This window comes from Parasteatoda tepidariorum, chromosome 7 (assembly GCF_043381705.1).
Source record: "Parasteatoda tepidariorum isolate YZ-2023 chromosome 7, CAS_Ptep_4.0, whole genome shotgun sequence".
Classification (NCBI taxonomy): domain Eukaryota; kingdom Metazoa; phylum Arthropoda; class Arachnida; order Araneae; family Theridiidae; genus Parasteatoda; species Parasteatoda tepidariorum.
This window is the reverse complement of record NC_092210.1, coordinates 81531931-81552376: the sequence shown is the minus strand read 5'-3', so window position 1 is coordinate 81552376 and position 20446 is coordinate 81531931. Positions and strand designations below refer to the sequence as shown.

General features: G+C 30.6%; 1 long non-coding RNA gene across 1 annotated transcript in view; it reads right to left on the bottom strand.

Annotated features, from left to right (window-relative positions):
• Positions 1 to 375: 375 nt before the first annotated feature.
• Positions 376 to 20446, bottom strand: part of LOC139426076 (uncharacterized) — a 112256-nt gene continuing 92185 nt past the window's right edge. The window contains exon 2 of the long non-coding RNA XR_011637356.1: positions 376 to 1238. This is a non-coding gene — a long non-coding RNA (uncharacterized lncRNA). The remainder of the gene's footprint in view (positions 1239 to 20446) is intronic.

Below are 20446 nucleotides of genomic sequence, written 5' to 3'. Positions count from 1 at the left end.
ATAATTTTGTGAGAATTTTTTTGATAATTCGGTGAGAATTCACCCGATTAGACATATGATGCTCACTACGTGCTCTTGCGCGCCCGAAGCCTATCAATTGAAAATGAAAACTGTTGCCAACGCGGGAAAAGAAATATCATCGGTTTTATTGATGCATACGTTTAGCGTTTTATATAATATAGATAGTTATTTTTATAATATTGTTTTTTTTTTCAATACATTGTTCATTTAAATTATTTTTACATGCATATTATCATTAAAAAAACTAAGAAATCCTCTTTAAATCAATCCCTTTTACACCTCATTTGTGTTTTATTATTTTAAAATTAAAATTGCATAGTTCATAATATTTTTCATAAAAGTAAAACTCCAGTATTATAGTTCAAAAATTTTATTGCATCGCATAAAATTCTCTAAAAACAAAGTTTGAATTTTTTAAAAATTAGAATACAAAAATACAAGTATCTGAAATTTCGCTGTTTAACAAAGAAAAAAAAAACACAATTTTATAAAAATGTGTAGCCATGCGAATCAAATAATTCTAAGTGCTTAAAGTTTGGTCTCGATACAAAAGTATTGGAAGAAACTTGTAACGAATACAGAACTTGTAACGGAAGAAACTTGTAAAGAATTGGAAGAAACTGCTTGCAAGTATTGGAAGAAACTTAAAATGAATAGTGTATGTTGTTGCTGTGTTTTCAAACTCAAGGAAGTTGTATTTTTCCACACAATTGCAAAAAAACATGGAATTATGTCCGCTACAATATATCAAGCATGAAGAATAAAATAATATCATTCTCATAATATCTCTCCATTCTACTATGAAGAATGAATGTGCATTCATTTCTTGTATGTTTACCAAGTTTCTTCAGTACGAGGAAAAAGGAAAAATCTCACAATAGACATATGTATATATATCTTCTAACCAATAATATTTCGTGGCACAAAAACTATATTTCCTTGTTAGATATAAAACGTTATACACAAACAGGTTAAAGTTGCAACCAGCAAAGTATGACAAAAATATGGCACTAATATTTCATTGGCAATATTTGCTTACGCAAACGTTTCGTATCAAATTCCAGAATTTGCTGAAAGGATATAAATGTTATGTTGTTCTCCTTATGTGGGAGTCTTCTGATGACACCTGATCAGGGTCGTGCATTTTAGCTGTCCTCAACAAATCAAAACATATTAACTCCACATTCAACGTTTACTCCGTAGAACATGATGAAATTCTGAAAGAGAAAGTGATACACCTTATAATTACAAATTTACTTTTAAATGCATGTATAGTACTAAAAATAAAACTTAAGGACAAATTCAATATTATTATATTTCATATTCGCAGTCTTTAAAAGCATACAATTTATAAAATATACAAATAAATAAAAATGCAAAAAAAAAAAAATTNAAAAAAAAAAAAAAAAAAAAAAAAAAAAAAAAAAAAAAAAAAAAAAAAAAAAAAAAAAAATAACAAGCATTTTTAATATTTTTTTTTTAAATAAATCTTTTGCCCAATTTTCTCTTGCGCCACATTTTAGTAACTTTCATAGGCTTAAAATTGTTTTCAAAAAAATAAAAGTGTTTAATTTTTAAATTTTTTTAAAAATTTCTTTAAGCTTCTAAAAATTTGAGAATACCAAGACTTATTTTCATAAAAACTATTAGACTTGCTCAATTTTTACATAAGGTCTGCAGAATTACTTACAACAACTGTGAATAAACTATAATGAAATAAGATAAAAATTCACTCAGTTTACTTTCCCAAATTGCGAGTCTGCTGCTAAAGAAATAAATATAAGTATTAAATACTTATACAATGATATTGAATTAATGAAGACTAGAATTAATGTGAGAAAGTTACTAGAAATCTTCTATAAGAAGTGTATTTTTACTTAAATGCAAAAATATAGTTCAACATATAAAAATAGTATGTTAACCTAAATTAAATTAAACTTAGATAATACCGTGATATATTGCTTAATACGTTTTTTCAAGACAATATAATCGCAATATTCTACTATAAACGAAAAAAAAATTTTAAAAAGTTATTTCATTTTTATTTACTTTTTTTTTAAATCCTGTAATTCCCAAAGAAAGGAAAATCCGCACTAGTAGTTATTAAAAGAAAAAAAAATCTTATTTTAAAAGAAGAGTGTTAGAAAAAAAAATTCTTAAACTGAATGGAATTATTTCAATAAAGAAAGTGGATAACGTTCTTAGTTTCTAAAAACGAAAATTGTTCTGAATCAGTTTTAAGTACCAATTACGTGAAATGTTCCTTCCGGCGTGAATCGGGGGTAGGTATAAAATTATCTTTTGTTTTATCGACCACACACCGAAATTTATTCAAATTCTTTACTTTCTCCATAGGTGGCAAATTGAGGCATTTCACGTGTTTTCTTTTTTCTTCTTAAAAGGCTGGTGCGAAAAATTCCATTAACTGAATCCCTCAAACACTTCTTTGTTTTCAGCTTCTTTTGTTTAGGAGTTTCACTTGGGTGGGATGCTGAGTTTCACTTCCAAGAAAAAACGCTCTGATCATGCTTGTTGTTTTTTATTATGGCTGCTTTGCTGGGGGTGCTGAAAAGGAAGTAACACCTGAGAAGGAAATGTAGTGATTTATTTCTTTTATATGTACATTATCCAACACCTAGTCAACCAATTTCCTAACTTAGTATTTTTTTCTTCTCTTTTCCTGATTCAAATGAAGGTGAAATTTCCTAATGAACAAACGATAAATCCCGAATTTCTGCAGCTAAAAAAATAATAATGAAATTTAGATTTTACAAAATCACTTTTTTTTATATATTTGGAATGAACTTTTAAGGCTGTTCTTTCGAAGGCTCCATCGAAATATGAAATAATGCTTTTATGTGAATGGTATGCTATTTATATAACTGCTGTGAGTTTGCAACTGTTACTCATGAGTAAGGCCCGGATTTTGATGACATTTGCATTTTTGGACATTTTTTGTCCTTTAGAGCATTTTTTGAGATTTACAGGGCATTTTCTTTAAAATTTTGGGGTGTATTTTGCATTTTAAAGCATTTTTTAAATTTTTTGTTAAATTTTTCTAATTTTTATTATTTTTTATAATTTTTTATTATTACACTGGCTTCCAAACAATGAAGAAAATTTCTAGGATATTAACAGGTGAAGCAACATCTTTTCAAATTGAAGAAGAATTGTCAGTAAGTGTGACCGTCCTTTTCAAGTACGCACCAATAACATCAGTAGACGTTGAAAGAAGCTTCTCCTGGTATAAAAATTTGCTTTCAGACAAGAGACGCTCGTTTACATTTCAAAATATTAAAAAAAAAATTAATAATCCACTGTAATTCTGATATTTAGTAATATTATGAGATGGAAGTTGTTATATTCATTTAAGTTTCTATACAAAATGAAAATGTTTTGGAGTCAATATATTTTCCTTTTTTTTTTTTTTTTTTTTTTAGGATATAAAACATATTTTTCAAACTTTAATGAACGTAGAACAAGTATTGCATTGCTTTATATTTTTTGAAACGACTCATAATAATTTTAAAGAGTAAAACATTGTTTTAGTTCAATATTTTTACTTCTATTTAAGTCATGTCATAAGGCATTTTTAGCGCAATTTTCGCATTTTAAGGGCATTTTTTGCACTTTTAAGGGCATTTTTTGCAGTTCATAAGGGCATTTTTTGCACTTTTTAAGGGCATTAATTGAGATTTTTTAGGTCATCAAAATCCGGGCTCTACTCATGAGTCATGAGTGTAAGGTCAAGTGTAGCCAAGTCAGCACTGAATCGGCTTATTTTGAAAATGGCGCAAAATGTCAACATGGAGAAAAGCCAGTTTTGTGAAAATCAAAAGAGTTTGTGGTTTAATTTTGTAATATTTAAAAAATTACTCCAATGTTGCATTACCTGGGCATATAAAAATTTGCAAAAAAAGAGAATATGGCAGTGATTTTGATAATTTTCATCTAGGCTTAAAAATATTGCCAAATTAGCGATTTTTAAAAAAGTTTCATATTTTTTAAAATATTTAAGTTATTTGTCTGTTCTCAAGCCCAGATAATGCTTCACGACAAGATTATACATAGAGTTTAAAATCATCGCATTGATTCAAGTGTAAAGCACTTAAACCATAGCTTTTTTATTTTCCTTATTTTCCATATGCAAGATACAAAAAAAAAAGAGAAGAAAAATATATCATTTAGAAGATCTTCCAATTTCTCATATCTCCCAATTTTCAATTACCCAAGTATGTTTCAGCTTCTAAAACAAGGCATCATTTGTTTCGTAAAAATTGATTGCAGAAATTTTTTTATAGGAAAAAATATGGCATTGATCGTAGAAAATGCGGTGAACCAGTAACGGTGAACAATAAACCAGTTTCAGTGATTGATTTGTTTATTGATTGATTGATTGATTGATCTATTTATTATCTATCTATCTATTTATTTATTTATTTATTTATTTATTTATTTAAAATAACTCTGGGAAAAGTGGAATTTGCATTAAAATTTGTTATTTAAGCTCGATACGAAAATGAGCATAACTTGCCATCTTGAATTTATGAAAAGGTAGAAAATTTAAATACTTTTACCTAAACATCAACATCACCCAAGCACGACAGAGCACCTAGCCCTATTTTTAGGGGTCCATCTTTTAACGGCCATGTTAGGAATGCCCCGTATTTTTGATCCAGGTCAGACAGCGTGGACAGTGCTTGAGCTGGTACTCCATTCTACGAACCTTCTAAACTCTTTCTTTTTTTTCGGCCACTAGGATTGAACTCACTACCTCTAGCTCTCTGACTTCTTATATAAACAAGTAACATAAAAGTCAACCATAAACCATTTAATTTTCAGAAGATCTTACATTACAAACCTTTAAGTGTTAAAAATTCCCATCCATGTGTAATTGTTTGATTACATACAATCTATATATACTCATGATTGCAAAAAATAAGAAACAAATTTTAAAACAAGAAAGAAACCGTTTGTTTTTAAACGCTATTTCCAAGGACGAAAGTCCAGAAAGTATATATTTTTAAGAAGTTCGAAGCAGTTGACGCCTTTGGAATTTTTAAATGAACTCATTCTTTATAGAATGTTGATTTACTACTGTTAACTTTGATATCTTTACTAAAAAGTACTTTTTATATTTTCAATAATTTAATATGCAGCATTTAAAGATTTTTCGCTAAGCTTCATCTGATATCCAGGCAATGGATAAGAACTTTTACCAAGCTGAGAAATAACTAACAACAACTGGAAAAAAAATGTATTTCATTTGTTTGCATGATACAGTCTTAAAAGTTATAACAGTTAAGTGAATTAAACCGTGCAATTCCATTTTTATTAAGGAAACAAATGATATTTTAAAATAAGAACATGATATTTAAAGAATGATTCTACAATAAGAATGAATACAATTCGCGTTTGTTTGTTTCGTTTTCAAATTGACTTCAACTATGCAAACCGATTAATATAACATGACAGTTTTGGAACCGGTCCCACCTCAAATATCTATGACTGTTGTCATAATATTGCGTATCCATGTTAAACCATGTATTTCCCACGAAATTCAGAATTTATTTTGACTACCAGGTAACCTCTATATGCAGGGTATCTCTGGGAATTAATAATTTATTCGTTTGTTTTTAGTTTACTCCACAGAGAGAAGTTAACGGAAGTAAACACGACACTAACAACTACAGCTGCTTACTGATTAGTGAGCGGTATTCTTTCAAGTTTGGCAACCACTCGCAATAAATGCAGCCTCGAACGCACATAAAGAAAAGAAATACTGCGAAATGGTAGTTTAAGAAAGGGATTAAGCAAATATATTTGCAGTTTAGTTTCCTTCCTTTAAACTTCTCGAAATTAGCCATAAAATCAGCTTTTCCCCCATTGTTGTCATACCATAATGAGGGTCAGGATGTCGTAAATTGAATTTCACTTTATTTATTTATTATTCTCTTTTTTATTCTCTTTTTTTTTGCTAGTAGACCGGCAAATGAGAAAGGAAACCTCTCTGAAAAAGAATGAAAAAGGTGTGATTTAGGCGGGCTTGATTACGTTTGTCATAACGTTCAGATTTACTCATTTGTAACTAGTTGCATTGAAAAAATATCGATACTACTGAAGTATGAGTTACTTGGGGTTGATACTTCTCTTCTATTCTGGGAGAAAAACATTCTGGGGGAAAAACATTTGAGGAAACGGAAAATGAATCAGTGATAAAAGGACCACCACATTATGGAAAACTATATTTCACGTTCAAATTTTAGGTATGGCTAGGATAGCCTGGTCGGTAGGGTGCTGGGTCCACGTCCGAGAGTTCGTGGGTTCGAACCCGGCCGGCCGAAGACTCCCCGTGTAGTAAGTGGTGACTGATGCACGTTAAATCTGCCAAGTCTCAAAGTCCTCCATGCTCCCTGGATTGGAGATCGATCGTTCTCTGATTCAGGTCAAAAATTCCGATCTGTGGATGAATGAATGGATGTATGAATGTGTCCGCCCTGTAAACGGGTGTGATGTGTGTGTGGCTGAAGACGAATTCTTGGCCATAAATGGCGCCACTGAAAAACAAAAAACGTGCTAGAAACTTGCTAGTGTGGCACGTGCCAACAAATTTCAACAACAAATTTCGCAACGTTAACATGTTATTTAATCAACGTATATAATTAATATTTAATGAATCCTGAAATATTTTATGAATGTTATATAATTTGGTGTCAACATGCTATTTAATGAACGAGAAACAGGATTTTGGGTCCCACAAATTTAGTAGGTGAAATCTATCCATAAGTCAAAAAGAAGAATATTCATTAATCTTATTTAATCTTCTTATTTATCCTAATGGTTTCAGCATTTTCAAAAACAAAAATGATTGCGAAGCAATCAANTAAGTTTAACAGCGATATCATGAACGGTGAGAGCTGCCTACACGCAGCTTTGCAGGACGGAGAATGATTACTAAATTAGATTGTTCTATATAAAAAAAATAAGTTCATTATTAATTCGGTATTTTTCCCGTCTGGACACTATGGAATTATGGATATTTAAGAAGTACTGACAATTCAAGCAAATATAAGATTAAAAAATTCCACGTAGCAGCAGCGCCAAGTTGCTAATGTCACAGCTGAAAGAAATGAAATGAAACATTTACCTCATAAGAGAACTAAAAATATCAGCACAGCAGAAAAAAAAAAAACCAAAAATCACTAAAACGAAATAACAAACTAAATAACAAAGCACTACTGAAAATAGCAACCAAAGATGGCAAAGAAATTAAAGTGTTAGCACTGACATGTAGGAGAGGGATCGTCAGAGGGCAAACAAAATTAAAAAGTGTCAGATTAGATGTTGTTTCGGTAATATTAGTATCGTAATTTAAATTATATTTTAAAAAATAAACTAATTTAGGCATATTATACGTTAAATTAAAGTATTCTGAAAGGGAAAAAAAAATTTTTTTTTTGAAATCTATGCTGAACAAGTATTAATAAACTAATTAATAGAAGAAAGTCATTCCGAGTTTCAAATTCTATAATAAGTTAGAGACCGATAATGAATGTTTTTGGCTCAAAAATCATTACGAAATTTTTTTAATATATTTCACTCATCAATCAATATATGTCGTTTTTCTTATATTGTAATAATCCCTGATAGATCAACACGGCAATCTATTTCCTAAATATAAAAATAATTTTAAAAATAACATCGAACTGTGAGTATCAATGCTGTTAATAATGTTACATCCACCGTCAGATTGTAAATGTCACGTGACTGTGGCGACGGGGGTACTGGATTGGACATCGATCGTTTTCTGATTCAGGTTAAAAATTACGATCTGTGGATGAATGAATGGATGTATGAATGGGTCCGTCCTATAAATGGGGGTGATGTTTGTGTGGCTGAAGACGAATTCTTGGCCATAAAAGGAGTCACTGAAAAACAAGAAACGCACCCTCTGCCTTAAATTTGCTCGGTTTCACCAAGCAGGCGTGCTAGTGTGGCATTTAGCATTAGAAACAACAACAACAAATTTTAGGTGTCACAACGTCTACATGTTATTTAATTAACGTATATAATTAATATTTAATGAATTAAGGAATATATTATGAATATTTTATAATTTGGTGTCAACATGTTATTTAATGAACGAAAAACAGGATTTTGGGTCCCACAAATGGATTCCAACGAAATTTAATAGATGAAATCTACCTTTAAGTCAAAAAGAAGAATATTCATTAATCTTATTTAATCTTCTTATTTATCCTAATGGTTTCAGCATTTTCAAAAACAAAAATGATTGCGAAGCTATCAATGTGTTATAGAGAGTGATAGCTAACATATGGCTTTACAAACCAATTGTAATAAGTAATTAAGATTAAAAGCCTTTGCTTTTTTTAAACTTCTTTGGAAATCACATTAAACATGCCTTCAGATCATGAAGATTAGTGAGAGAGTTAATTATATATCTATTATTATGAAATAAAATCTTTCAAGTTAGAGAGACTTGCTAATTAATCAGGTGCTTAATGTTTGTTCCATACACAAAATCGCGTAAGCAATGTATTAAGCTAAAATTCAATGTATTAAGCTTGTTTGTAAGTATAAAATGAAATCACCAAATATGGCCCAAACTTTATTTAAGGTTAGAAGGAACATGCTCTCCGCTCTTTATAAGGTTTAAATTTTATAAGAATTGGAAACTAAATTTGTGATACCAAATCTGCCTTAAGAGGATAAACAGTTTTTGCTATCTATCAATTGAACAATTTAAATTAAAATACAAAAATTCAGATGTCTGTTTAATGCAACCATGGGATTTGGTGAGCGGAGCTTTTTTATTTTCCAAAATAAATCATAATTATTTCTCTTATTATAAATTTTCCAAACTGCCGTGATTTAAAACAGCTGGCTTACAGCGTCTTTTGGTAATTTATATAGTTCATAAAATTTACACTGTAATAAATACAATCCTTCCAAAAAGCTTTGATCACGCACCTCTAAAATATCAGAACATTTTTGAAGCATAGAATTTCTAATGAAACAATAAGTAGGAAGAAAAATAACTTCTGATTGACAGTATAGGGAAGAGTTGGTTCTATATCAGTGTATCTGGTATTTTATACTAAGTACCTAGAACTTTAAAGAAACACTTCATGAAATTAACGAGGGCATTTTGTATAAAGGTATCTAACAAATATAAAGTTAGTAAAACCAATAAAATCTTGTAAATTTACCCTCTAGATGGTCGTAACTAGAAATGCGATGATTTAACTACTTAAACTTCCATTCTTTGAACCATTGTTCTGAGGATACTCATTTATTCTGAGGAAATGAATCTCATGTCAGTACCACTCGTATCAATGGATAACTAGGGAAGGGTTCAATACGTAAATCTCAATTCTTGTAGCTGATTTGACCTGTTCCATTACGTAATATGTTTTGTTTTTATCTGAGTGAAGAAGAAAATGTAAGTCCTTCTGTATGAGTGTAAGTCAGATCTTTTGGAAAAATACAGGCCTAACTTTGCCACAACATAAAAAGGAAAAAAAAATCACCCATTGCGTATGTTTGAAGGAGAAAAAAAGGAGAAACTGAAGGAAAAAATGGTTACTTTGGACCTACTTTTAACCCCTTAACGATCGGTTAACTTTCAAGAAAACGGTCATAAAAGTGCCTATTTTTTTATTAGTGTTATTTGGTTAGTGCTGACATCTAGTTTAAAATAAACTAACTATGTACAATTACCTTAAAAATATCCTGGTACTGCCATCTGGTGTGTGAAATGAGAAATAAAATGTTTCCCGGGCAAAAGAAATTTATTAGCTTTATTCTTATCGGCGCGCTACACTCCAGCCCGGAACTACTCCAGCCCGGAAATATCACGGGAGCGAGAAATAGAGGGCGAAACCTCACCCCGTCATTTTCACGGGAGGGAGAAGGAATGGGTTAAGGACTCAGTAACAATCTATGAACTTTTTTGAGATATTCCCAATTCAGTTTATTTTTCGAACTGATACAAAGAAGTTGAGAGCTGAATACTGATACTCCTTAAATTTCGTTTAGTAACAGACATTGATAAAAAAATTTCTGGCACTATATGAGATTACATTTTTGTGATGCATTAAATTCGCGATATCAAATGTCAATAAATTTTTGTGATCAACTTGAAATATTGAGGAAGAATTTCCACCACAAATAAAGCCAATAGTTATTTTTTATCGTTTGTTTTTGCTAAAATTTTCACCTGAACGTTTTTCTAAATAGTATTTTCATAGAAATATCAAATAATTACCAATCATTTATTCTTTATAGTTTAAATTGAGAAGAAATTTTTTCGAATTTTAATTTGATTTCCTAACTATCCACTCTTCGGTCAAGTTATTTATATTGTTTTGACAACTGACTAAATTATCGGAAAATAAATAAACCAATTTTTTTAAGTATTTGATATACTATAAATTTGACATCGTGGGAAGCCTGTTTAAATCTGCAGATTCATTTTATTTTTATAACTTCATTAAAAGTAACCATGATGAACACATATTAAATATGTTATTTTTTAACAAAATATTTGAAATTCTGCATTCGATCTAAATTAAATGCCATTCTATTTTCAAGATAAAATAATTCTTAAATCTGCACTTTGCGCAGATAAAAATTTTATAAATTGCATTAAATAAAAAAAAAAGGAAGTTTTCATTAGTTTTCACTCCCCTCTATTAATTAATAACTAATATAGGTGTGTATCAGATATAAAAGTATCAATTTTTTATAACTGATACTCAATTGAATAAGAATCAGTTGTATCAAATCAATTGCATTAGTATTAATTTTTAACTGATACCAAAAAAGATTGCCCTTATCCATTTTTAGATAGAAACTTTGTTGAAAAAAATTGTCTATGACTATTCTTTATAAGAGAAAGCTCATAAAATGACCAATTGTTGCTTCTAATGCGCGAGAATGCGAGAATCTCGCATATTTTTTTCTTTTCTCGCATTAAAAAATGATTACCGCGAGAAATTCGCGCATTCTATAAATCAATTTCAAAATTCGCGAATTTCTCGCATTTTGGAAAAAGCTTCGAATTACGCCAGTTAGAATAAAATCCATTTCACTTTTCTTCCTGGATCTTTCATTATTTTCAACATTTGCCCCGTTATCTAGATTCCCTATTTACCAGTATTGTTCAGAACTTTGTCGAACAACAGAACACAACCCCTCCGAACCACGGAAACCCTTTCAGAACACATTTCTCTGCAACCACGTGTTTACCGCAGGTAAGGTTTTTTCATGTAAGACGTTCAAATTTTTTATGCACTAATGTAAGATGGGCAAATACCTAGTAAAGGCATAATCTTCTATGATGATGCAGCAAGAATATTCAATGCTTTAAAAAATAGAAGACGTTAAAAATGTATTATAATGAAAGAATTTTTTTTTCAAGTCTATTTGTATTTTTTCAGTTTTTAGAAATCTCACCCTGTTTTTGAGAAAGGGTGAGAAATTATCACCCATTTTTTTTCTATGATGAAAACACTGAATGAGTCACAATACTGCATAATGTACAGTTTTTCTCATTGTACGTCCATAAAATTTTTCGTCTAATTATAAAAGAGATAAGGGAAGCCGTTTATAGAAATAAAAAAGTAAAAGAAAGAGAATGTAAAGAATTCAAAGAAAAATGCTTCTCTGCGATACCTTACAACTTTCGCATGATTTTCACCCAATTAAAGTTTTTCTCCTCGCAAACTAAACTTGTCAGTTACTTCATTTCCCCAAAATTTGTCACATTCCAAATAAAGTTTCCCATTTATAGAATCCCGCCTCTTTCGTTATTTTCTACCTTCCGACCGAAAAACCATAAATAAAAAAATAAAAAAAAGAGAGACGTTTTGAATGAAGCGAATCGTTTAATAAAGCCAGGAGTTAGAGAAACGGGCGTCTGTGGGTTGCTGCTGTTATGTCACCTGTACGAGTTGTACCATTGGCTAATATCTCCATTAAGATCAAAGAAACCGCCGAGCGAGAAGACCACCCAAGGGTTGTACGGCTAAACTCAAAAAAGCATAAAGTTCCAATTGGTTCCACTAGCTACAGGGAAACCATTTTCCCAAGCCTCAACCTGTGACAAATATGATTTTTTTTCTTTCTTTCTTTCTTCTCCTTCCATCTTAATCTGCGTCCCATTTCAAATTCAATCTTGATTTGTATTCTTTTTCCCTTCTCAAATACTATTATTTTCAGATTCTTGTTGAAATATAAAAGTAATTTCAGTGATTCTAATGATGAGATTTGAAACAAATTTGCTGAGTCTTATTATAAAAAAAATAAAATGCTATTTTAGTTTTCACCATCATTTTCAAGTGAAGAAAAAAATAAGGAATGGTTAATTTTGAGAATTGAATATGACGAGGAAAAATTTTGAAATAAACTTATCGCTCGAGTTTTATTTATTTTACCTTTTTAAATATTTTTTCGAGTAATAATATTTATAACCTATTATTTATATATATATATTATTCATATATATATATTATTTATATATATATATNTAAACTGTTGTTTGTTATATTTTTACTTATTGTTTTTCTTCGTGTTTCCTTGTATTTATATTTATTTATATATATTATATTATTTATATATAATTACTGTGAATGACCGGAATTAGGAGTATATATATGTGTATGTTATATTTTTTAGCTTTTTTTTCAACTAAGAAAAGTAACAATAAGAAACAAGAATATTAGATGGAAACAGGAAAGTCAAAATGGAAATATTTTTGGAAATTAAAATAAATGAAATAATATTAGTGGAGAAATAGTTGATTTTTTTTTTTTTTTNTTTTGCTTAAGAGGTCCTTTTTATTCTCAATAGAATTTCCTCAATTTGGCCTGCATTAGTGTATTATTAAAAATATTTATGAAATATTTCGAAAATTAATGTATTAAGGTTCGAGAAAGTTTGTGCTTTCATTGCTATGGGCATAGCGAAGGCGGGATAGCCTAGTTCAGGGCTGTCCAACTGGCGGCCGGCCAACACATATTGTGCTGCCCGCCAACTTCTTATTCAGGCTGATCGGCCTGAGTTTCCTATTAAAATGCAAGCAAATTGTTTTATAATCCTTCTGTTCCATTGTTTTGTAATTAATAATTCAACTATTAATTATTATTGTATAAGAGGTAAGAGGTTATTATTCAACTTTTTCAAACTGTGACCCGCCAGGTGATCAGTGACCGGAATTCTATCCCGTGGGCTCTTTGCAGTTGGACAGCCCTGGCCTAGTTGGTAGGGCACTGGGTCCATGTCCAACAGTTCGTGGATTCGATCCCCGCAGACGAAGACTCGAATGTCGAAAACCAGTGTAGTAAATGGTGACTGATGCACGTTAAATCTGTCCTCCATACTCCCATAACAAATCAAATACCTTTGGGGGTACTGATCCAGGAGTTTTATAGTCTTCTGAATTGATTCTAAATTAAAAGGCTACGGAGTTGAACACAGAGTAACACCGACTACAGTGTTAACGCGATCGGTGCAAGCATGCAATTTAGAATAGTCTCTCTCTTTCTTTTCTTTTCTTTTTTTTTTTTTTTTTTGTAAGCTGCCAGATTAGCTGTGACACTCTGGAGTGCAAAATCTCATAATGTAATTTAACGCATAATAAAAAGAAATTCGTTTACGTACAATTTTTCAACAAGATATAACATTATAAAAAAATTTAAAAGTGCTTATTGACTAAGATTTTAATGACTAATACTAATATAAACACTAGCACTGTACAAAGTATGAAAAATTTATGTAAATGTTAGACTGCGATAATAAGGACCATGGTTTTACGTCACATCACCAACGATGGCGAAGCCTCCTTTGAGGTCTCTATTTTCTAACGGACATGGTGGGAATGCCACGTAATTATGACCTTGGTCAGACGACGTGGACAGACCCTGACAGGGTCTGTCCACATGACCTTACTTCTAACCACGGCACAACCAACGAGAGGATTTTCAGTCTCGGAAGTTTTAACGTTCGCCTGCGTATACACGTCAGTTATTTTGCCAATAAACGGTGTTCAAAGAATATATAATAAATAAATAACAAACAAAAAATAAAGAAATATCACCGAGCTATCTCAACGCGTCGAAGGACTTTCATTTACCAAATTATTACAAACCACATGTAGAGTGAACGATTATGGAAAATGGGAAAAATAACGGGAAATGTCGGACTTAAAAGTAACCAAATCTTTTCACAAATTTAATGAATTAAAATATTCATTACAGACGATTACATAAGAGAATAAGAAAAGGATAAATTTTCAGTATTTTGATTCATTTTATCTTGTTTCCAGAATGGCCAATTCAAAATTTGACCTCTTTCCGACTAGGATGAGTGCTCCAAATTGAGCTCTTACTTAGGTGTGGATTTCAATTGAAATTACAATCATTGCCTAACCGCTTCAAATAGAATATATACGTACGCATGGCGCGCAAAAAAATGACCCCTTTAAATAACTTTGAATCTAATGATCAGAACTTCACGCTCTTGGACTCAACCTTAATGGTTTGAGGGGGCGACATCAAATATGCTAATTAATTAGTGCAGGTGATATTTTTAAGTTACGAAATCAGTGTACTTTCTCTGAATGAACATATACCCTTTTTTCAACAGATTCAGATTTCTGAATCTAGGATATACAGTTTGATCAGGAGAGCGATTTAAAGTGGTTGGCCCTTAATGTTAATTTTACTTTCTGCCTATCTCGAGAACTTTTTAGGCAAATATAAATATTGTTGCACATAATTATAAAATTCATTTATCTAAATATAATTCCATGCGAAAAATAACTTTTAGTAAATATTTATTTATTAAGTTTTATTATTTTATTTAATAATAGTCTACAAAGCTTTGAATAGCAAGGTACACAATTTTTTCCATAATTTTAAAAAATGTAATCTTACAGGGTGAAATACAAAATTTTAATGAAATGGGACGAATCGTCCCTGAGAATTCAAACTTTTAACTTACAACTTTTTTTGTGTCTAATTTAGCAGCTTAATTATTTATTTTATATTATTTTATTTTATAGCTGGCGTTGAACAGGCGACCGAACTTTGAGTTTACAACGATCTATGTTCAACTCCATATCCTAATTTCCTACTCCTCAGCCTAGAAGACACGGGAACTTTTAGACCAAGCACAAGGACAAATTCTCCTTAGTGGAGGACATTTTTTGTGGAACTAATCCCATCCCATCCCATTTTTGTTTCAAAGAGAGAAGAATCACGAAAACCGCACCACAGTTGGCAAGACGGCAAGGAAAGTCTAACCCATAATTCTTCTGCCACTGAATATTTTACGTCAGCAATGTGGTCAGTTCGAGACCCGAGCAGAATTTGTATTGACCCAGGATTTGAAGCTGGGTCACCTCATTGGATGGAGAGCGCACTATCCTTCAAGCCACCGTGACTCAAAATTTGAATGATTTTCTCTGGAGCTCTGCTTGATGACAATGCAAATTACAATTGTTTTCTAGCATTTTTCGCAGAAATTTTGTTCCCTGTATAGAATAGAAATTTTAGCAACTAACTGGCATGAACAAAATAACAGACACGAAACAAAAAAAATAAGTGAATAAAAAAAGATAAAATTAAAATTTTTGAAGAGCTAGTTTTTTCAAGTAGATTTTTTTTAAGTAGTAGAAAGAAACCAAGCATCATTTTCGCAATCACTGAATTTCCTGCCACGTCTCTCAAAAGTGATACGTTCAACTTTTTATGTCTGGAGTCGGACCAAAATCGAAATGTTATTAGGACTCCACCGAAGAAAAGATTTTATACTATATTATTTTTAATGTGCTTTTGCAGGGTTTTTATTGCTCGCGTATATGCATAATATTGCCGGTAAACTAATAGAAGAGCGAAATTCATACTTATGTAGGAATCTTAAAAACTCCCTTTTAGAACTTTATTTTTCAGCGCATGGTGTAAAATGAAATTTATTCTCCGAAAGAATGTGAACAGAATGAATAATGTGGAATTTTTATGCCGGAGCACTTCTAAGCGCTTCAGCGTAAAAAATTCCAGTTAAGATCCCCACAGCAATGGGCCCTAAAATAACTTAATGTCGACTGGGCATCGCAAACCAATTGGGCATTGTTGGTTGAATTTCGTTAGTTAAATGACCGCAAGTATTCCCTATTTTATGACGTTAACAGCCTTCTGTTCAGCCAGAGCTATAAATCGATCCTTCTGTCACATTTATGGTACCGGCTCTCAATTTTCTTTTTGTTGTGGAAAAAAATCTAGCCATGTATCTACTGCGTGTAAAATTCCATTTCGTTCTGGTCTGCTCAATGGTTTTTCTGTCATCGAACAACAGCTCTATGGGTCATTTTTATATTTGGGTGGCATTTGCTGTCCCTCTGAAAAACATTTATTTTAGAAATTATAAGAAACTTTAAATGATTTTTCTTCGCGTCATACTTATTAATAAACTGTTTATAGTATAGGACGAACATTTTTTTTAAGGCTCTAATTAAGAAAAAATAGTACACTCATGGACAAAATAGTTAGCTCACCAAGAAGGAGTCGTCAAAATGAAACGAAATTTTACATACGCAATGACTACTTTGATATAAGTAAATGATTAGAAAATCAAAGAAAAACGATAATCTTTGATTTTCTAATCATTTACTTATATCAAAGTAGTCCGTACGCATGTAAAATTTCGTTTCATTTTGACGACTTCTTCCAAGGAAATTGGATAAAGGGAAACTGAAAATACAGCTTTTCCAAAACACAAACACTAAAATGCTATGACACGAATTATATTCCAATAACTCAATTTTCCACTTTGTCGCATTTTACAATTGTATGATAAATTGTCAAAATTACATTCTGATAGTATTATAATAAATGAAAAATAAATTTTTGTTTTTTTTTTAATTAATAAAATACAACTGTCCAGAAATTAATGTCATGCCTGTTGCCAATTTACATTTTTATAACTACACAATCTTAATTCTTTAATGGTAATGTTCGTATAACAGAGAAGAATGGGTTGTTAGCCATTTTGAATTATCTTTTAAAAGAGACTTTTCGTAGTAAATTTTTTATTTTTTTCATGCCACTATATGAAATATATACATATTTTTAAAAATTATACTGGTTTAACAATTTTATTCATTCATATTTCAGTTTCTCAAATGGCAGCCGATTTTGAAAATGACCCATAAATTTAAAATTGGGTTATATTTTAGGCTCACTTTAAAACACTATACTTTAAATCTAATTGCATGACTTTTAATTAAAATGTAATACGCATACAATTTTATATGTATGCAATTAGATATGTATACAAATATAAATGTAATACACATACAATTATATACATTATTTTGCAGAATTTAAACTATTTTTTGAAACCGTTGACACAAAAAAATTCTATACAACTATATTTGTATAATGTTGTTGATTAATGTTGATAAGACTCAATGGTGGTGACCCGTTGAACTTGAAAATATAACGGGTTGCATAGATTTATTAAAGTTGTTTATTTTGAGATATTTGTACTTAGTGCGCGAATCAGAACATTTCTGACAATGCTGATTAAATGCAACAGAAGACAACATTAATATTCCTCATTACAAAAAAAGTATATCAAAACAATTTATAATCTGTTAGTGTAATTTTTTTCTTCTCATTTTTAAAAATACCTCTTAAAATTTGTAAATGCTTTACGTCTGCGTTGCAATGCAATATTTGAAATACCTCTTAAAATTTGTAAATGCTTTACGTCTGCGTTGCAATGCAAAATTTTGTAAAAATAATTCTCGTCGTTTTTATACTTAGTCCTAAAAAGCTTGAAGGCGTCTATTAAATATTTAGAACATATTTTAAGAAACGAATCATCTTATCCTTTTTCTTCTTTTATCTTTCTTTCATTTTATTTTCCATGTTTTTTTCTTTTTTTCTTTCTTTTCTTTTTTTTTTCTCGTTATTTTGAAAATTATCTTCTGTTATCTGACTGTCAGCTTCTCAACAGTTTTTTGCGAAAATATTCATTTCTCAGCTATTGCTTTTCTCCATAATAATATTCCTTGAAAAAAAATTATAAAAAAAATTATCTCATTTGAATTTTCTATCCTGAAAATCACGGCATAGAGACTGTATTCTAAAATCCTATCCCATATTTGAGACAAAATTTTAAGGAAAAATTTTCCTTTTCAAAAGAAGAAACACTATAAATCTTTACTAAACACCAGAAAACTATCGCGAAGAAAAATTGAAATTCGGGAGCTGAATTTCATGGAGAAGTACAAATACGGCAAAAATAAGAAATCTCTCTCTCTCTCTACTTTTTTTTTCATTAATTTTCATTTCACTCCTTATTTATGTACTTATATTATTATTTACTTATTTAAAATTTATTTACTTATTAAGGGCAACATGTCGTGAAAAAACTGTGAAATTCCGGGAGACAAAATGGTTGTCCTCTGGCGATTTCCTTTCCCATTTCTTTCCTTTCAAATTTTTTCCCAAGATAAATTTTTCGATAATAATAATTAATACCCAGTTGACTGATCTCGAGATATGTATTTAGCCATGTTTCCATTTCCGTAAGTGAATTTCTGCAGCATTCCTTACATTTCTTTGGAACAGGAAGTGCCCGAGAGTCTTTTACTGATTAATCGAACAACATCAATAGCCGAAACAATTAGCATCTCGAAATAAATTGTTATCATTATAAACTCTCTAACTCTTCAACCTCTCTTTTTTTTACTCTAATGAGAGGTTCTGTTGTAGCATTGCCTGACGCTTGTTCATGAATGTCTTTCAGAAATCGCAATTACTTTTTAACATTATTATTATTCTTGTTTAGAAAGAAAAAAAAAATAATAACGTTCTGTTGTTGTTTGCGTCTATTTCAGCGTTTAAAAAAACTCAATCATGTCTGAAAACATGCCTGCTGTGTGCCTATGCAATAAATTTTTATTTATTTTGGGTAGTCTGGATTTAAATTTTTTCAGTTAAACAATTAAATTAATTCCATGGATATAGATTCTATGGCACAAGTCTGCAATATAAGAGGTTGTTGTCTGATTAGAATGTTAGTAATGACGCAAAGTTCTATTGAATGTGTTAAGTTTTAATAGTTTTTAATATATTTAGTTCATATAATAGTTATTAATTGATTTTAAAATATCATATCATTTAACAACAAAAAGAACTTATTTTAAGTATGCAAACTTTATTTTTGTGTTTGATTGTTGGTAATGATGTATTATAGTCGCATCGATGGATGTTCAGTTAAAAATCAGAAGTAAATTACCTTGAAGCAAGATATTAAACATTAAACGCCATATTTTTTAAAAACGAAACAGTTTTGTTTTTTTTTTAATTTATTGGTATCAAATTTTCATACTCACAGTGCACATCATTTTAGAACACTTAGGTTACTATTTATTTATTGGTTAAATACCTTTTAAGATTTGTTCCACTGGCAGTCCTGAAAAAGAATTATGATTTGTATGTCTCAATTATGATTTGTAAAGTCTGATAGGGATCAATCAATAACTCGGTAGGCCTCGATAATGAACTGTCAGATTTTGATAACCAATTATTTTCTCACTGAAATATAAGTACTCTTATGGAAATGGGATGGCTTATAATGGAAACACTTTATGCGTATAGATTTCTTTTAATTCTATTTGAAATAAAATCTTATAAATCTCGCTAATGATTCGTTTTTTATCGATTATGTTTTTATTTTCCCTTTTCATTTATATGCTAGAGACTCTGTATGTGTTAATTTTTCTTAAAATTTCACTTTTACAAACATTCAAAGCATATATAATCAGCACTTTTTAATTTAAGCAGTGCTTTCGATATTTTAAAATAACTCATAATGTTTTAAATGTTAATATGCATAGCTAAGAGCCATTCATAAATGATGTCACGGTTTAAGGAATAGATGGTTCTTAAAATTGTGAGAGTTTAATCACGCGTGAGAGGAAATGTAACATCACACGTTTTTCTAATTGAAATATTTAAAATCTTCTTCTTCTTTGTCAGCGCAACAGCCCCTTGCAAGCCTTGGCTGCCACAACAGCCGACAAATGCCAGCACCTCATATCCATGGCAACTCCCTTCCAATTTCTAATCTTTAGGGCTTTCAGGTCATTCAGGGGACGTGACCCCTCGGGGTGAGACGATTCTCATTGCGCTATTTTCATGACTCCTCCATAGATGGCCAGCCATTTCAACTTATTACTGCCGATTATTTGTGTAATTTGAGACTACTTATGGAGTCGGATAGAGCTCGAAGTTATATCTGGTTCGCCAGCATCCCATTTCCTGAATTGCGCCAAAAGTGAATCCGAGGATCTTTCGAAAGTTTCAGCTGTATATCTGAATTTCGGGTTCAA